The sequence below is a fragment of the Pongo abelii genome, chromosome X (genome assembly GCF_028885655.2).
Source record: "Pongo abelii isolate AG06213 chromosome X, NHGRI_mPonAbe1-v2.0_pri, whole genome shotgun sequence".
NCBI classification, from domain to species: domain Eukaryota; kingdom Metazoa; phylum Chordata; class Mammalia; order Primates; family Hominidae; genus Pongo; species Pongo abelii.
Genome location: NC_072008.2, coordinates 56,969,676 through 56,990,801, shown reverse-complemented (window position 1 = coordinate 56,990,801; position 21,126 = coordinate 56,969,676).

Sequence of the window (21,126 nt, the reverse complement as noted above, 5' to 3'; positions counted from 1 at the left end):
CTTGGATAATGACAGTGGATTATCATAAGCTCAAATGGTGACTCCAATTGCAGCTGCTATACCAGATGTGGATTTATTGCTTGAACAAATTGACACATGTCCTCATACCTGGTATGCATTCATTGATTTGGCGAATGCCTTTTTCTTCATTCCTGTCCATAAAGCCCACCAGAGACAATTTGTCTTCCGCTGGTAAGGCCAGCAATATACATTTATTGTCCTACCTCAGGGGTACATCAACTCTTCGGCTTTTTGTAATAATCTTGTTTGCAGAGATCTTGATTGTTTTTTCCTTCCACAAGATATTACACTGATCCATTACATTGATGACATTATGCTGGCCAGGCATGGTGGCTCATGCCTGTAATCCCAGCACTTTGGGAGGCTGAGGCGGGGTGGTCACCTGAGGTCGGGAGTTTGAGACCAGCCTGATCAACATGGAGAAACCCCGTCTCTACTAAAAATACAAAATTAGCCAGGTATGGTGGCACGTATGCTGGTAATCCCAGATACTCGGGAGGCTGAGGGAGGAGACTTACTTGAACCTGGGAGGTGGAGGTTGTGGTGAGCCGAGATCAATCCAGCCTGGGCAACAAGAGTGAAACTCTTTCTCAAAAAAAAAACAAACAAAACAACAACAACAACAACAAAAACCGATGGATGACATTAGGCTGATTGGATTCAATGAGTGAGAAATAGCAAACACACTGCACTTGTTGGTGATACATTTGCATGCCAGGCAATGGGAAATGAATCTAACTAAAATCCAGGGAACTTCTACCTCAGTAAAGTTTCTAGGAGTCCAGTAATGTGGGGCCTGTCGAGATATTCCTTGTAAGGTGAAAGATATGTTGCTGCATTAGGCTCCTCCTAAAACCAAGAAAGAGGCACAACGTGTAGTTGGCCTATTTAGATTTTAAAGGCAACACATTCCTCATTTGGATGTGTTAATCTGGCCCACTTATTGAGTGACCCAAAAGGCTGCCAGTTTTGTGTGGGTCCAGAAGAGGAGAGGGCTCTGCTACAGGTCCAGGCTGCTGTGCAAGCCACTCTGCCACTTGGGCCATATTAACCCAGCAGATCCAATGGTGCTTGAGGCATTGGTGGCATATAGGGGTGCTGTTTGAAGCCTTTGGTAAGTCCCTGTAGGTGAATCACAGTGGAAGCTTCTAGGAATTTGGAGCAAGGCCCTGCTATCTTCCGCAGATAACTACTTTTCTTTTAAAAGACAGTTCTTGGACTGTTACTGGGCTTTGGTATAAACTGAATGTTTGGGTCATCAAGTCTCCATGTGAGCTGAACTGCTTATCATTGAACTCGGTGCTTTCTGACCCATCTATCCATACAGTGGGGCATGCACAGCAGCATCCTATCATCAAATGGAAGTGTTATATAGGTGATCGGGCTTAAGCAGGCCCTGAGGGCACAGGTAAGTTACATGAGGAAGTCTCACATGCCCGTGGTCTCCCCTCCTGCCATCCTGTCTTCTCTCCCCCAGCCTGCACCAATGGCCTCAAGGGGAGTTCCCTATGATTACTTGACAGAGGAAGAGAAGGCTAGGGCCTGTTTCACAGATGGTTCTGCATGATACGCGGGCACCATTCGAAATTGAACACCTGCAGCACTACAGCCCTTTTCTAGGATATCCCAGAAGAAGCGAGGTGAAAGGAAATCTCCCCAGTGAGAAGAATCTCAAACAGTACACCTAGTTGTGCATTTTGCTTGGAAGGAGTTGTGGTCAGATGTGCAATTATTTATTGATTCATGGGCTCTAGCCAATGATCTGTCTGGATGGTCATGGATTTGGAAGAAGCATGATTGGAAAATTGGTGACAAACAAATTTGGGGAAGAAATGTAGATGGACCTCTCTGAGTGGTCAAAAACTGTGAATATATTTGTATCCCTTGTGAGTGCTTGCCAAAGTTACCTCAGCAGAGGAGGATTTCAATAATCAAGTGGATAGAATGACTTGTTCTGTGGACACCACTCAGCCTCTTTCCCCCAGCCACCCCTGTCATTGCCCAATGGTCATGGTGGCAGGGATGGAGGTTACACATGGGCTCAGCAACATGGACTTCCACTCACCAAGTCTGACCTGGCTATGGCCACCACTAAGTGCCTAATTTTCAAGCAGCAGATACCAACATTGAGCACTCGACATGGCACCATTCCCTGGTGTGATCAGCTACCTACTTGGTGGCAGGTTGATTATATTAGATCTCTTACATCATGGAAAGAGCAGTGGTCTGTCCTCACTGGAATAGACAATTACTCTGGGTATGGGTTTGCCTATCCTGCACTCAATGCTCCTGCTAAGACTACCATCCGTGGACTCACAAAATGCCTTATCCACTGTCATGGTGTTCCACACAGCATTGCCTCTGACCAAGGCACTTACTTTACAGCTAAAGAAGTGCAGAAATGCACTCATTCTCATGGAATTTACCGGTCTTACCATGTTTCCTATCATCCTCAAACAGCCAGATTGATAGAATGGTGGAATGACCTTTTGAAGTGACAGTTACAATCACAACTAGGTGACAATACTTTGCAGGACTGGGGCAAAGTTTTCCAAAAGGCTGTGCATGCCCTGAATCAGTGTCCAATATATGGTACTGTTTCTCCCATTGCTGGGATTCATGGGTCCAGGAATCAAGGGGTGGAATTGGAAGTGGCACTACTCACCATCACCCCTAGTGACCCACTAGCAAAATTTTTGCTTCTTCTTCGCAAACTATGTTCTGCTGACCTAGAGTTCTTAGTCCCAGAGGAGAAATGCTGCCATAAGGAGACACAACAATAATTCCATTAAACTGGAGATTAAGATTACCACCTGGCCACTTTGGGCTCTTTCCACCTGTAGGTCAACAGGGTAAGAAAAGAGTTAGTGTTGGCTGGGATGATTTACCTGGACTATCAAGATGAAATCAGTCTACTACTCCACAATAGAGGTAAGAAAGAATATGCATGGAAGATCCCTTGGGGTGTCTCTTAGTAGTTCCATGCCCTGTGATTAAAGTCAATGGGAAACTACAACAACCCAACGCAGGCAAGGCTACAAATGGCTCAGATCCTTCAGGAATGAAAGTTTTGGTCATTCCACCAGGTTAAAAACCACAATTTACTGAGATGTTTGCTGAAGGCAAGGAAAATACAGAATGGGTAGTAGAAAGCAGTTATCAATACCAGCTATGACCATGTGACCAGTGGCAGAAATGAAGACTGTAATTTTCATGAGTATTTCCTCCTCATTTTGTTAAGAACATGTTTGTGCATGTATACATTTGTACTTAGAAAATATCTTCACTTTGTTTCCTTTTTCTTATCATGTGACATAAGATTTATCATGTGACATAAGACTTCGTATCAGCACTTAAGTGTTGTTAACTTTATGTAATAGTGTTTAGGTTAAGTGTGCTTCCGGTTGTACAAAGGATAAGTGTATTACGTTAGGCGTATTTTTTATTATTGTCTTTATCTGAAGATTATGTGTGATTTCAGGAGATGAGTGTTGGTTGAAGTTGACCGGGGTGGACTTGTGATGGTTAATATTGAGTGTCAACTTGATTGAATTGAAAGATGCAAAGTATTTTTCCTCTGTGTGTTTGTGAGCGTGTTGCCAAAGAAAATGAACATTTGAGTCAGTGGACTTGGAAAGGCAGAACCATCCTGAATCTCGGTGGGCACCATCTAATCAGCTACCAGTGTGGCCAGGAAAAGCAAGCAGAAGAAACTGGAATGGGCAGACTTGCTGAGTATTCGGGCCTTCATCTTTCTCCTGTGCTGGATGCTTCCTGCCCTTGAACATCAGACTCCAAGTTTTTCAGATTTTGGACTCTTGAACTTACAGCAATGATTTTCCAGGGGCTCTTAGGCCTTTGGCCGCAGACAAAAGTTTGCACTGTCAGCTTCCCTACTTTTAAGGTTTTGGGACTCGGACTGGCTTTCTTGCTCCTCAGCTTGCAGACAGCCTGTGGTGGGACTTCGCCTTGTGATCGTGTGAGTTAATAATCCTCAATAAACTCCCTTTCATGTATACATCTATTCTAGTAGTTCTGTCCCTCTAGATAATGCTTACTAATACTCCCACTTTTTTATTAAGCTGATTTGTTTCTTCCTTGTTAATTTGTTTAAGATCCTTATAGATTCTGGATATTAGACCTTTGTCAGACAATGTTTGTAAAATATGGACTAACCTCCAGTTCTGTAGGTTATCTGCTTACTCTCCTGATAGTTCCTTTTGTTGTGCAGAAGATCTTTAGCTTACTTCGGTGCCACTTGTCAATTTTTGGTTTTGTTGCAATTGCTTTTAGAATGTTTGTCATGAAATCTTTGCCAGGGTATATGTCCAGAATGCTCTGTTTTATGTTTTGTTCAAGGGCCTTTTTAGTTTTAGGTTTTATATTTAAGTCTTTAATCCATCCTGAGTTATTTTTTCTGTATGGTGTAAGGAAGATATCCGGTTTGATCTGCATATGGCTAGCCAGTTATCTCAACACCACTTATTGAATAGGAATTCCTTTCCATCTTACTTGTATTTGTCAACTTGGTCAAAGATAAGATAGTCATAGGTGTGTGGCTTTATTTCTCAGATCTCAATTCTGTTCCCTTGGTCTATGTGTTATTTTTGTTCCAGTTCCATGCTCTTTTGATTGCTGTATTCTTATAGTATGATTTAAATTTGGATTATGTGATGCCTTTAGCTTTGTGGGGGTTTTTTTGTTTTGTTTTGTTCTTACTTGGGTCACAATTGCTTTGGCTATTTGGGCTCTTTTTGGTTCCATGTGAATTTGAAAAGTTTTCTTTAACTCCTTAAAAAATGCAATTAATAGCTTCATTGAAATAACATGAAATCTGTACATTGTTTTGAGCAATACAGCCATTTTAACAATATTGATTCTTCCTATTCATGAGCATTTAAGAGTTTGTTTCATTTCTGATTTCTTTCAGCAGTGTTTTGTAGTTGCATTGTAGAGGTCATTCACCCCCCTAGTTAGCTGCATTCCTAGGTATATTTTTTGTGTGTGTGACTATTGTTAAAGGTATTGTGTTGTGGATTTGACTTTCAGTTTTGATGTTATTTGTGTATAGAAATGCCACTTATATTTGCACATTGATTTTTATCCTGAAACTTTGCTGGAGTTGTTTATCAGACCCTAGGAGCCTGAATTTTTTTATTTTGTCATATAGTTTATTACATCTCAATTTCTTAGTTCGACTTTGATTTTGCTTATTTTTTTCTCTACTGCTAGCTTTAGGCTTGATTTGCTATTGTAGTTCTAGTCCATCTATGTTTAATGTAACATTGTTAATTTGAGATTTTTCTGCCTTTTTTGATGTGGGCATATAGTGGTATAAACTCTTAACACTGCTTTCACTGTGTTCCCAAGATTCTGGTATGTTGTATCTTTGCTTTCATTAGTTTCAAACAACTTCTTGATTTTTGTCTTAAACTCATTGTTTACACAAAAGTAATTATGTAACAGGTTAATTTCCATGTAATTATTACGTTTTGAGGGATCTTCTTAGTATCGATTTTAATTTTTATTTCACTGTAGTCCAAGAGTGTGGTTAGTATGATTTCAGTTTTTTTGAATTTTCTGAAAATTGCGCTATGGTTCAGCATGTAGTTGATTTCAGAGTATATTCCATGTGCAGAGAAGAAGAATGTATAATTGAACTCTCAGCACAGCACAGTGGCTCTTCAAAAATGTGGCCAGACTGCTTTTTGAAGCAGGTCTCTAATCCCATTCCTCCTCACTTGGTGACACCTCCCAACTAGAATCTCCAGCTACCCCGACAGTGTTCTCCAGCTGACAGAGATTTCAAACCTACTTGGGACAGAGCTCCCAGGGTGAGGAGCAGGCCACCATCTTGGCTGTTTTGGTGATGGAGCCATTCTTGTCTTTGGCCTTTGGAGAGTCTGAGAAAATCAGGGTCTGAAGTAGACTCCAAGCACAACACAGCTGCTCTACGAAAATATGGCCAGACTACTTTTTAAGTAGTCTTGATTTCTGATTCCATGTCTCCTCACTGGCCAGGAGCTCCTGTATTAATCTCTTATCTTGCTGCTTATAAAGCCATACCTGAGAGTGGATAAATTATAAAGGAAAGAGGTTTAATTGACTCACAGTTCCACAGGGCTGGGGAGGCCTCAGGGAACTTACAATCATGGAAGAAGGGGAAGCAAATACGTCCTTTTACACATGGTGGCAGCACCGAAAAATGCAGAGTGGAAAGAGGGAAAAAAGCCCCTTCTAAAACCATCAGATGTTATGAGAACTCACTCACTATCATGGGAACAGCATGGAGATAACTGCCCTGTGATTCAAGTATCTCCCACTGGGTCCCTTCCACGACATGTGGGGATTATGGTAACTGGAGTTCGAGATGAGATTTGGGTGGGGACATAGCCAAACTATTTTATTCCACCACTGGTTCCTCTCAAATCTCATGTCCTCACAATTTAAAACACAATTTTGCCCTTCCAACAGTCTCCCAAAGTCTTAACTCATTCCAGCATTAACTCAAAAGTCCAAGTCCAAAGTCTTAGCTGAAGCAAGGCAACTGCCGTCGCCTATGAGCCTGTAAAATTAAAAGCAAGTTAGTTACTTCCCAGATACAATGAGGGTACAGGTATTGGGTAGATCCACCCATTCCAAGTGGAAGAAATTGGCCAAAACAAAGGGGCTACAGGCCTGATGCAAGTCCAAAATCCAACAGGGCCATAATTAAACGTTAAAGTTCCAAAATAGCCCACTTTGGCTCCATATCTCACATCCAGGATATGTTGATGCAAGAGGTGGGCTCCCACTGTGATTCAAGAGTTGGACTCCTATGGCCTTGGGCAGCTCTACCCCTGTGGCTTTGCAGGGTACATATCCCCCTCCTAGCTGCTTTCCCTTGCTGGCATTGAGTTTCTGGGACTTTCTAGGTGCACAGTGGAAGCTGTCAGTGGTCTGGAGGATGATGGTCATCTTCTCACAGCTCCACTAGGAAATACCCCAGTGGGAACTCTGTGTGGGGGCTCCAACTCCACATTTTCCTTCCACACTGCCCTAGCAGAGGTTCTCCATGAGGGCACTGCCCCTGCAGCAAACTTCTTCCTGGATATTCAGACATTTCCGTAATCCTCTGAAATCTAGGTAGAGGTTCCCAAACCTCAATTCTTGACTTCTGTACACCTGCAGTACCAACTCCATGTGAAAGCTGTTAAGGCTATGGGCTTGCACTCTCTGCAGCAATGGCCTGAGCCGTACCTTGGCCCCTTTTAGCCATAGGTGGACCAGCTGGGATGCAGAAAACAAAGTCCCTGGGCTGCACACAGCGGGAGGGCCCTAGGCTCATGAAACCATTTTTTTTCCACCTAGGCCGCTGGGCCTCTGATGGGAGGGGCTTCAGTGAAGTTTTCTGACATGGCTTGGAGACATTTTCCCATTGTCTTGGTGATTAACATTCAGCTCCTTGTTACTTATACAAATTTCTACAGCAGGCTTAAATTTCTCCCAAGAAAATGGATTTTTCTTTACTATGGCATCAGCAGGCTGCATGTTTCCCAAACATTTGTGCTCTGTTTCCTGTTGAATGCTTTTCTGCTTAGAAACTTCTTCAGCCAGGAGACACAGCAGAAAAAGAGAATTTTAGACCAATATCCCTGATGAATATCGATGTAAAACTCCTCAAAACAATACTGGCAAACCAAATCCAGCAGCACATCAAAAAGCTTATCCACCACGATCAAGTTGGCTTCATCCCTGGGATGCAAGGCTGGTTCAACATATGCCAATCAATAAACATAATCCATCATATAAACAGAAAAAAAGACAAAAGCCACATGATTATCTCAACAGATGCAGAAAAGGCCTTCAACAAAATTCATCAGCCCTTCATGCTAAAAACTCTCAATAAACTAGGTATTGATGGGATGTACCTCAAAATAATAAGAGGTATTTATGAAAAACCCACAACCAATATCACACAGAATGGGCAAAAACTGGAAGCATTCCCTTTGAAAACTGGCACAAGACAGGGATGCCCTCTCTCACCACTCCTATTCAACATAGTGTTGGAAGTTCTGGCCAAGGCAATCAGGCAAGAGAAAGAAATAAAGGGTATTCAATTAGGAAAAGAGGAAGTCAAATTGTCCCTGTTTGCAGATGACATGATTGTATATCTAGAAAACCCCATCGTCTCAGCCCAAAATCTTCTTAAGCTGATAAGCAACTTCAGCAAAGTCTCAGGATATAAAATCAATGTGCAAAAATCACAAGCATTCCTATACACCAATAACAGACAAACAGAGAGCCAAATCATGAGTGAACTCCCATTCACAATTGCTTCAAAGAGAATAAAATATCTAGGAATCCAACTTACAAGGGATGTGAAGGACCTCTTCAAGCAGAACTACAAACCACTGCTCAATGAAATAAAAGAGGACACAAACAAATGGAAGAATATTCCATGCTGATGGATAGAAAGAATTAATATTGTGAAAATGACCATACTGATTGCCATTCAAACTGGTGTGAAATGGTATCTCATTGTGGTTTTGATTTGCATTTCTCTGATGGCCAGTGATGATGAGCATTTTTTCATGTGTTTTTTGGCTGCATAAATGTCTTCTGTTGAGAAGTGTCTGTTCATGTCCTTCGCCCACTTTTTGATGGGGTTGTTTGTTTTTTTCTTGTAAATTTGTTTGAGTTCATTGTAGATTCTGGATATTAGCCCTTTGTCAGATGAGTAGGTTGCGAAAATTTTCTCCCATTTTGTGGGTTGCCTGTTCACTCTGATGGTAGTTTCTTTTGCTGTGCAGAAGCTCTTGAGTTTAATTAGATCCCATTTGTCAATTTTGGCTTTTGTTGCCATTGCTTTTGGTGTTTTAGACATGAAGTCCTTGCCCATGCCTATGTCCTGAATGGTAATGCCCAGGTTTTCTTCTAGGGTTTTTATGGTTTTAGGTCTAACATTTAAGTCTTTAATCCATCTTGAATTAATTTTTGTATAAGGTGTAAGGAAGGGATCCAGTTTCAGCTTTCTACATGTGGCTAGCCAGTTTTCCTGGCACCATTTATTAAATAGGGAATCCTTTCCCCATTGCTTGTTTTTCTCAGGTTTGTCAAAGATCAGATAGTTGTAGATATGTGGCATTATTTCTGAGGGCTCTGTTCTGTTGCATTGATCTGTATCTCTGTTTTGGTACCAGTACTATGCTGTTTTGGTTACTGTAGCCTTGTAGTATAGTTTGAAGTCAGGTAGTGTGACACAACAAGAGGTGCTGGAGAGGATGTGGAGAAATAGGAACACTTTTACACTGTTGGTGGGACTGTAAACTAGTTCAACCATTGTGGAAGTCAGTGTGGGGATTCCTCAGGGATCTAGAACTAGAAATACCATTTGACCCAGCCATCCCATTACTGGGTATATACCCAAAGGATTATAAATCATGCTGCTATAAAGACACATGCGCACATATGTTTATTGCGGCACTATTCACAATAGCAAAGACTTGGAACCAACCCAAATGTCCAACAATGGTAGACTGGATTGAGAAAATGTGGCACATATACACCATGGAATACTATGCAGCCATAAAAAATGATGAGTTCATGTCCTTTGTAGGGACATGGATGAAATTGGAAATCATCATTCTCGGTAAACTATCACAAGAACAAAAAACCAAACACCGCATATTCTCACTCATAGGTGGGAATTGAACAATGAGAACACATGGACACAGGAAGGGGAACATCACACTCTGGGGACTGTTGTGGGGTGGGCGGAGGGGGGAGCGATAGCATTGGGAGATATACCTAATGCTAGATGACGAGTTAGTGGGTGCAGCGCCCCAGCATGCCACATATGTATGTACATATGTAACCTGCACATTGTGCACATGTACCCTAAAACTTAAAGTATAATAATAATAATAATAAATAAAATAAAATAAAATAAAATAAAATAAAATAAAAAGAAAATGACCATACTGCCCAAGGTAATTTATAGATTCAATGCCATCCCCATCAAGTTACCAATGACTTTCTTCACAGAATTGGAAAAAAAATACTTTAAAGTTCATATGGAACCAAAAAAGAGCCTGCATTGCCAAGACAATCCTAAGCCAAAAGATCAAAGCTGGAGGCATTATGCTACCTGACTTCAAACTTTACTAGAAGGCTACAATAACCAAAACAGCATGGTACTGGTACTAAAACAGACATATAGAGCAATGGAACAGAACAGAGCCCTCAGAAATAATACCACACATCTACAACTATCTGATCTTTGACAAACCTGACAAAAACAAGAAATGGGGAAATGATTCCCTATTTAATAAATGGTGCTGGGTAAACTGGCTAGCCATATGTAGAAAGCTGAAACTGGATCCCTTCCTTACACCTTACACAAAAATTAATTCAAGATGGATTAAAGACTTAAACGTTAGACCTAAAACCATAAAAACCCTAGAAGAAAACCTAAGAAATACCATTCAGGCCATAGGCATGGGCAAGGACTTCATGACTAAAATACCAAAAGCAATGGCAACAAAAGCCAAAATTGACAAATGGGATCTAATTAAACTAAAGAGCTGCTGCACAGCAAAAGAAACTATCACCAGAGTGAACAGGCAACCTACAGAATGTGAGAAAATTTTTATAATCTACCCATCTGACAAAGGGTTAATATCCAGAATCTACAAAGAACTTAAATAAATTTACAAGAAAAAATCAAACAACCCCATCAAAAAGTGGGGGAAGGACATGAACAGACACTTCTCAAAAGAAGACATTTATGGAGGCAACAGACATATGAAAAGATGCTCATCATCACTGGCCATCAGAGAAATGCAAATAAAAGCCACAATGAGATACCATCTCACACCAGTTAGAATGACGATCATTAAACAGTCAGGAAACAACAGGTGCTGGAGAGGATGTGGAGAAGTAGGAAAGCTTTCGCACTGTTGGTGGGATTGTAAACTAGTTCAACCATTGTGGAAGTCAGTATGGCAATTCCTCAAGGAGCTAGAACTAGAAATACCATTTGTCCCAGCCTTCCCATTACTGGACATATACCCAAAGGATTATAAATCATGCTGCTATAAAGACACATGCACACGTATGTTTATTGTGGCACTATTCACAATAGCAAAGACTTGAAACCAACCCAAATGTCCATCAATGATAGACTGGATTAAGAAAATGTGGCACATATACACCATGGAATACTATGCAGCCATAAGAAAGGATGAGTTCATGTCCCTTTTAGGTACATGGATGAGGCTAGAAACCATCATTCTCAGCAAACTATCACAAGGACCGAAAACCAAACACCGCGTGTTCTCACTCATAGGTCGGAATTGAACAATGAGAACACTTGGACACAGGGTGGGGAACATCACACACTGAGGCCCTTTGTGGGGTGGGGGTTGGGCATAGCATTAGGAGATATAACTAATGTAAATGACGAGTTAATGGGTGCAGCACACCAACATGGCACATGTATACATATGTAACAAACCTGCACGTTGTGCACATGTACCCTAGAACTTAAAGTATAATAATAAAAAAAAGAAAGAAATTTTTTCTGCCAGATACCCCAAATGACCTTTCTCAGGTTCAAAGTTCCACAGATCTCTAGGGCAGAGGCAAAATGCTGCCAGTCTCTTTGCTAAAGCATCATAAGGGTCAACTTTGCTCCAGTTTCCAACCAGTTTATTATCTCCGTCTGAGACTACCTCAGCTTGGATTTTTTTTTTTTTTTGGTCAAAGCCATTCAACACTTCCTTAGGAAGATCCAAACTTTCCCACATCTTCCTGTCTTCTTCTCAGCCCTCCAAACTGTCTCAACCTCTGTCTGTTACCCAATTTCAAAGTTGTTCCATATTTTGGGGTATCTTAATAGCAGTATCCTACTCCTGGTACAAATTTACTTGGTTATTCCATTCTCATGCTGTTAGTAATGATATTCCTGAGACTACATAATTTATAAAGAAAAGAGGTTTAGGGCCAGTCACCGTGGCTTATGCCTTTAATCCCAGCACTTTCGGAGGCTGAGGTGTGTGGATCATGAGGTCAGGAGTTCGAGACAAGCCTGGTCAACATGGTGAAACCCTGTATCTACTAAAAATACAAAAATTAGCTGGGGGTGATGGCAGGCACCTGTAATCCCAGCTACTCAGGAGGCTGAGGCAGGACAATCACTTAAAACCGGAAGGTGGAGGTTGCAGTGAGCTGAGATCGTGCCATTGCACTCCGGCCTGGCCAGCAAGAGTGAAACTCCGTCTAAAAAAATAATAATAATAGAAAGAAAAGATGTTTAATTGGCCTACAGTAGTTCTGCATGGCTGGAGAGGCCTCAGGAAGATTACAATCATGTCAGCTTAGAAAGCCATCAGCTCTCATGAAAACTCACTCACTATTATGAGAGCAGCATGAGACAACTACCTACATGATTCAATAACCTCCCGCTAGGCCCTTCCTACCACATGTGGCAATTATGGAAACTACAGTTCAAGATGAGATTTGGGTGGGGACACAGACAAATTATATCACTTCCCCACAAGGGTTTCCAGCTAAACCTGCCAGTTTTCTCTGCCTGATGGAGATTTCAAACCTCCCTGGATGGGAGCTCCTAGAGTTAGGGGTGGGCCTCGATCTTTGCTGCTTGGGTGATATAGCCATTCCAACCTTCAGATTTTGAAGAGTCCTAGGTCACTTGAGGCTGGGGTAGATCCCCAGCACAGAACAGTTGTTCTATGAGAATGTGGCCAGACTGCTTTTTAAAGTGGATCCCCAATCATGTTTCTCTTCACTCGATGGGACCTGCCAACAAAGGTCTCCATACACCTCCTACAAGTGTGTTTGGATCAGCAACAGGTTCATACATCCATGAAACAGAGGTCCCAGAGGAAAGGGAAGGCCGACACCTTGACTGTTTCACAGCCTTCACTGTTAATACCTCCAGGTACTGCAATATTCAAGGTGACTATGGACTGGAGTAGAACCCCAGCATATTACACAAGGCATACAACAAAATTGGGCAGACTGTTTGTTGCATGGGTGCCCCTTCCCATAACTCTTCACCAGGCAGATCCTCCAGGCCTCGGCCTCTAGTCATCCCTTGACAGGTTATAAAGCCATTAGCAGCTCTGCAACTCCCTGAACAGAGCTCCTGGGGAACTGAAAGCCTCTCTGCCACCACCTCTGCAGTGAAACTTCCCTTGCTACCCTCATACTGATAAAGGAGCAAAGACGCTAAGTGCCTTATCCACACCTCCAACAAGCTGCAGTCAACCCAAGAAGAGGAGGCCAGTCCATCTCCCATGGGATCCAACTACTTCTCCACCTGCTCATCACCAAACAGCACAGACCCTTCATACTGAGCTGATTTCACTGAGTGATTGCTGACAAGCAACTCCATGAGATGGAGTCCCCAGGAGAGAGGCGAAAGACCCTTGGCCACAACCACTACTAAAGTCTCTTCATCTGCAGCTTCCAAGCTAGAAAAAGAACACAAATTCTGAAATCATCCCAGAGTTTCACTGGGTAGCCCAGGAGTATCAGGCCACAATCTACAGTCAGCACTCAAGGGGGAGAGTAGCCCACCCTTGTAGATATTTGAGATGGAATACAGCTGCAACTGTGATGAAACATAGCAGAGCTACACAGCTGAACAAGAGTCTATCAACTGACCAAAAAGCCTAGGCGTCAATTACTGGATCATGCTCCCAAAGCTTCAACACCAAAAATAACTCATGGAAATACCCTCCCAGTGAAAGCAAATACAAGAAGTCAGCTTCAAATAAAGACCTGGCACAAAGTTTTGACCCTGCAAAAACATCCAGAAAAGAAGTCTATTGACTTTCCTCAATCTACACTGCAGCTAAAAGAACACCCACATGCACAGATGAGAAAGAACCCATGCAGAAACTCCAGTAACTCAAATAGCCAAAGTGTCATATGTCCTATAAATGACCACACCAGTTCTCCAACAGAACTTAACTAGGCAGAGCTGACTGAAATGACAGAAATAGAATTTGGAATACGGATAACAGCAAAGATCACTGAGATTCAGTATGACAGCAAAACCCCACCCAAGGAAACTAAGAATTGCAATAAAACAATACAGGAGCTGAACGATGAAATAGTATACACATACATATATATATATGTGTATATATACGTATATATATACACATATATATACGTATATATATACACGTATATATACATATACACATAAATATACATATATACATATATACACATATATATATACATATATATACACATATATATATATACACACACACATATACATATATGCCAACAAACCTGAAAGGGCCAAAAAACACAATAAAATAATTTCACAATGAAATCACAAGTATTAACAGCAGAACAGACCAAGCTGAGAAAAAGAAATTCAGAACTTAAAGACTAGCTCTCTGAAATAAGACAGTCAGACAAAACTAGAAAAAAAAAAATGAAGAATGAACAAAACCTCCAAGAAATATGGGATTATATAAAGAGGCTAAATCTATGAATCCTTGGCACCTCTGAAAGGGAGAGGGAGAAATCAAACAATGTGGAAAAGATATTTCAAGATATTATCCAAGAAAACTTTGCAAACTTGCTAGAGAGGCCACCAATCAAATTCAAAAAATACAGAGAACTCCTGCAAGATTCTACATGAGAAGATCATTCCCAAGACATCTAATAGTTAAATTTTCCAATTCTTTCCTTTAAAATGAAGGAAAGAATGAAAAAGGCAGCTAGAGAGAAAGGACAGGTTGCCTACAAAGGGATCCTCATCAGACTAACAACAGACCTCTTAGCTGAAAAACCTAAAAGCCAGAAGAGATTGTGGGCCTGTATCCAACATTCTCAAAGAAAAAGTATCTTCAATCAAAAACTTTATATCCAGCCAAACTAAGCTTCCTAAGGGAAGGAGAAATAAGATTCTTTTTAGAGGGGGAGGGGACAAGATGGCAAAATAGAAACAGCTGTGGTCTGCAGCTCCCAGTGAAACTGAGGTACCCAGTTCATCTCATTGGGACTGGTTAGGCAGTGGATCCAACCCACAGAGGGCAAGCAGAAGCAGGGTGGGGTGTCACTTCACCTGGGAAGTGCAAGGAGCCAGGGCCTTCCCTCCCCAAGCCAAGGGAAGCCATGAGGGACTGTGCTACCCAGCGAGGTTACTACGCTTTTTCCACGGTTTTTGCAATCTTCAGATCAGGAGGCTCCCTCATGTGCCTACACCACCAGGGCCCGGGGTTTCAAGCACAAAACCAAGCGGCTGTTCAGGCAGACACTGAGTTAGCTGCAGTTTTTTTTTGTACCCCAATGGCGCCTGGAACCCCAGTGAAACAGACCATTTACTCCCCTGGAAAGGGGACTGAAGCCAGGGAGCCAAGTGGTCTCGCTCAGTGGGTCCCACTCCCATGGAGCCTAGCAAGCTAAGAACAACTGGCTTGAAATTCTTGCTGCCAGCAGAGCAGTCTGAAGTTGACCTGGGACGAACAAGCTCAGTGGGGGGAAGGGCGTCCACCATTACTGAGGCTTTAGTAGGCAGTTCTCCCCTGACAGTGCTAAGGAGGCTGGGAGGTCTGGGCTGGGCACAGAAAAGCTTCTGTGGCCAGATTGTTTCTCTATATTCCTCCTCACTGGGCAGGGCATCTCTGAAGGAAAGGTAACAGCCCCAGCCAGGGGCTTAGAGACAAAATCCTCATCTCCCTGGGACAGAGCACCTGGGGAAAGGGGCAGCTGTGGGTGCAGTTTCAGCAGATTTAACTGCTACTGCCTGCCAGCTCTGAAGAGAGCAGCTGGTCCTGACAACAGGGATTCTCCCAGCACAGTGCACAAGCTCTGCTAAGAGACAGATTGCCTCCTCAAGTGCATCTCTGACATCCATGCCTCCTGACTGGAAGAAACCTCTCAACAGGGGTCAACAGACACCTCATACAGGAGAGCTCTGGCTGTCATCAGGCCAGGCCCCTCTGGGATGAAGCTTCCAGAGGAAGGAGCAGCCAGAAAACTTTGCTGTTCTGCAGCCTCCACTGGTGATACCCAGGCAAACAGGGTCTAAAGTGGACCTCTAGCAAACTGCAGCAGACCTGCAGAAGAGGGCCCTGACTGTTAGAAGAAAAATTAACAAACAGAAAGCAACAACACCAACATCAACATAAAGAACCCAGATAAAACCCCATCCAAAGGTCGTCAGCCTCAAAGATCAAAGGTAGATAAATGCACAAAGATGAGGAAAAAAAAAGGCATAAAAACGCTGAAAATTACAAAAACCCGAGTGCTTCTTATCCTCCAAATGATCACAACTTCTCTCCAGCAAGGACACAAAACTGGATGAAAAATGAGATTGACGATTTGACATAAGTAGGCTTCAGAAGGTGGGTAATAACAAATTCCTCTGAGCTAAAGGAGCATTTTCTAACCCAATGCAAGGAAGCTAAGAACTTCGATAAAAGGTTACAGGAACTGCTAACTAGAATAACCAGTTTCGAGAGAAACATAGATGACCTGATGGAGCTGAAAAACACAGCATGAGAACTCTGTGAAGCATGCACATGTATCAATAGCCAAATCAATCAAGAAGAAGAAAGGATATTAGAGATTGGAGATCAACTTACTGAAATAAGGCAAGAAGAAAAGATTAGAGAAAAAAGGATAACAAAGAACAAACAAAACCTCCAAGAAATATGAAACTATGTGCAAAGACCAAACCTACGATTGATTGGTGTACCTGAAAGCTATGGCGAGAATGGAAGCAAATTGGAAAACACACTTTGGGGTATTATCCAGGAGAACTTCGTCAACCTAGCAAGACAGGCCAACATTAAAACTCAGCAAATACAGAGAACACCGCTAAAGTTACTCCTCAAGAAGTGCAAGCCTAAGACACATAATCATCAGATTCTCCAAGGTTGAAACAAAGGATGTGAGGAAGTAGAAAGACTTTTACACTGTTGGTGGGAGTATAAATTAGTACAACCATTGTGGAAGACAGTGTGGCAATTCCTCAAGGATCTGGAACCAGAAATATCATTTGACTCAGCAATCCCATTACTGGGTATATACCCAAAAGATTATAAATTATTCTATTATAAAGATGTATTTTATTGCAGCACTATTTACAGTAGCAAAGACTTGGAAACAAATCCAAATCCCCATCAATGATAGACTGGATAAAGTAAATGTAGCACATATACATCATGGAATACTATACAGCTATAAAAAAGAATGAGTTAATGTCCTTTTCAGGGACATGGATGAAGCTGGAAACCATCATCCTCAGCAAACTAACATGGGAACAGAAAGTCAACCACTGCATGTTCCCACTTATAAGTGGGAGTTGAACAATGAGAACACATGGACACAGAGAGGGAAAAATCACACACCAGGGCCTGTCAGGGGGTGGGGAGCAAGGGGAGAGAGAGCAATAGGACAAACCCCTAATGCATGCAGGGCTTAAAACATAGATGATGGGTTGATAGGTGCAGCACACCACCACAGTACATGTATACCTGTGTAACAAGCCTGTACATTCTTCACATGTATTCCATAATTTAAAGTGAAATTAAAGAAAAAAAAATAGAAAACCTAGGCAATACCATTCAGGAAATAGGCATGGGCAAAACTTCATGACTAAAACACCAAAAGCAATTGCAACAAAAGCCAAAATTAACAAATGGGATCTAATCAAACTAAAGAGCTTCTACACAGCAAAAGAAACTATCATCACAGTGAACAGGCAACCTACAGAATGGGAGAAAATTTTTGCAAGCTCCTCATCTGACAAAGATCTAATATCGAGACTCTACAAGAAACTTAAACAAATTTACAAGAAAAAAACAACCCCATCAAAAAGTGGGCGAAGGATATGAACAGATGCATCTCAAAGGAAGACATTTATGAGGTTAGCAAACATACGAAAAAAAGCTCATCATCACTGGTCATTGGAGAAATGTAAATCAAAACCACAACGAGATACCATCTCACATCAGTTAGAATGGCAATTATTAAAAAGTCAGGAAACAACAGTTGCTGGTGAGGACATGGAGAATAGAAATACTTTCACACTCTTGGTGGGAGTATAAATTACTTCAACCATTGTGGAAGACAGTGTGGTGATTCCTCAAGTATCTAGAACCAGAATTACCATTTGACCTAGTGATCCCATTACTGAGTATATACCCAAAGGATTATAAATCATTCTACTATAAAGACACATGCCCACGTATGATTATTGCAGCACTATTTACAATAGCAAAGACTTGGAACCAGCCCAAATGCCCACCAATAATAGAGTGGATAAAAAAATGTGGTACATGTACACCATGGAATACTATGCAGGCATAAACATGAATGAGTTAATATCCTTTGCAGGGACATGGATGAAGCTGCAAGCCTTCATTCTCAGCAAACTATCACAGGAACAGAAAACTAAATACCACATGTTCTCACTCATAAGTAGGAGTGGAACAATGAGAACACATGAACACAGGGAGGGGAACGTCACACACTGGGGTCTGTCATGGGGTGGTGGTCAAGAGGTGGGAGAGCATTAGGACAAATACCTAATGCATGTGGAGCTTAAAATCTAGATGGTGGGTTAATAGGTGCAGCAAACCACCATGACACATGTACACCTATGTAACAAACCTGCAATTTCTATACATGTATCCCAGAACTTAAAGTAAAATAACAAAAGGTCCTTTTTAGATAAGCAAATGTTGAGAATGCTTGTTACCACCAGAACAAACTGATCTTGAAAAAAGCACTAAATACAGAAAGGAAAGACCACTACCAGCTAAAACAAAAGCACACTTAAATATATAGACCAATGACACTGTAAAGCAAATACACAAAAAGTCAGCATGAAAACCAGCTAATGACACGATGACAGGATAAAACCCACACTTATCAATACTAACCTTAATGTAAACAGTAAACCTTGATGTAAATGCCCCATTTAAAAACAGAGTGAGAATCCAAGATGGCCAATTAGCTATGGTCTAGGGTACTGACAGAGAGAAATAAAAAGAGGCAAGTTAATTCAACACCTTCAACTGATATATTCTGGTTCTTGCATTGGGCCTGACTAGGCAAACAACTCATCCCACAGATAATGAAGAAAAGCAGAGGGAGCAATGGCCCATGGAGCCAAAGGAACCCCCATGTCCAGCCAAGGGAAGTGGTGAGTGATTGTGTGACCCAGCCCAGGAAATTATGCTTCTCCATTGGATCTTAGCAACCAACAGATCAGGACATACTATCACAAGCCCACAATACCAGGGCCTTGGGTGCGATACACAGAGCTGTGTAAAGTCTCAGTAGTGCAGTCACTCAGGCACACACAGGGACCCAGGAATTTTACATATTCTTGCCCCAGAATCACTGGCAAAGTGAAAAATCCATCCATCCATATCCATAGAAAATGGGCTGATTCTGGGAAGCCAAGCAGCATCATTCTGCAGGCCCCACTTTACAGCACCTCACAAGTTAAGACCCTATGACTTGGACTTCTAGCCAGCCAATGGCAACAGGCTAGAATCTGCCTGAGACAGGTTTAAGTTCCCAGGGAGAGGGGCTGCAACCATTACTGTGGTTTGGTAGACTCAGATTTTCCAGGCTGCAGCTTTAGAGAATACAAATGGTCCAAAAGAGGAAGGGTCCCCCACAATGTAGCACAGCTTCCTTGTCAAATTATGGCCAGACTGCTTCCTTAAGCAGGACCTTGGTTCATTGCTACTCACTGAGCAGGACCTCTCTGTGGGGGCCTCAGCCACTCCAGCCATAGTTCTATGTACAGAGCTCTGATCTCTCCCTGGGTAAGAGATCACAGGGAGAGGAGCAGCTGCCATTTTTGCAATTCAGTTGACTTAGCTGTTCCAGCCTGCCAGCTTTGGAGAACATAAATGGTCAAGACAAGAAAGGGTACCCCCCAACACAGCACAACTGGCCTACCATAGCAGCCAGACTACTTATTTAAGTAAGTCTCTGATCCATTTCCTCTTGACCAGGTAAGATTTCTGAACAGGGGTCTCCAGCCACTTCATACTGGTGCATTCAGGCCAGAAAAATATCAGCACCACACCGGGATGGAGATTCCAGATAAAGAAGCTGGCTGCCATCTTTGCAGTTTTGCAGACTTCACTGGTAATCCCTCCTGGAATGGGAAGGACTGAGGCAACTAGAATCTGAAGTGGACCTCCAGAAAACAACAGCTGTTCTCTGGTAGAGTGGCCTGACTGTTAAAAGGACAACAAACAAACAGAAAGAAACAACAACAATATAAACAAAAAAGACCCCACAAAAACCTCATTCAAAGCTCAGCAACTTCAAAGTTTGCAGGTGGATAAGCCCAGAAAGATGAGAAACAATCAACATAAAAATGCTGAAAACTCAAAGAGTCAGAATTCTCTCCAAGTGACCTTTTCTCCAACTGACCACAACACCTCTCCAGCAAGGGCACAGAACTGAGCTGAGGTTGAGATGGCAGAATTGACAGAAGTAGGCTTCAGAAAGTGGATAATAACAAAGTTTTCTGAGCTAAAGGAGCATGTTGTAACCTAATGCAAATAAGCTAAGAATTATAATAAAATAACACAGGAGGTGATAGATGTAATAGCCAATTTTGAGAGAAACATAAATGACCTGATGGAGATGGAAAGCACAAGAACTTCACAATGCAATCTCAAGTATCACTAGTAGAAATGAGTATGCAAAGGAAAGAATGTTAGAGTTTGAGGATTAGTTTTTGAAATGAGACAGGCAGACAACAATAAAAAAGAATGAAAAGGTATGAACAAAACCTCTGAGAGACATGAGATTATGTAAAGAGACTGAACCTATGACTAATTGGGGTACTTGAAAGAGATGAGGAGAATGGAACCAAGTCGAAAAACATACTTCAGGATATCATCCAGTAGAACTTCATCAACATAGGAAGACAGGCCAACACTCAAATTTAGGAAATGCTGAAAACCCCAGTAACATACTCCATGAGTAGATCAACACCAAGACACATAATCATCAGATTATCCAAGGTCAAAATAAAAGAAAAAATGTTTGGGGCACCAGAGAGAAAGGCCAGCTCACCTACAAAGGGAAACC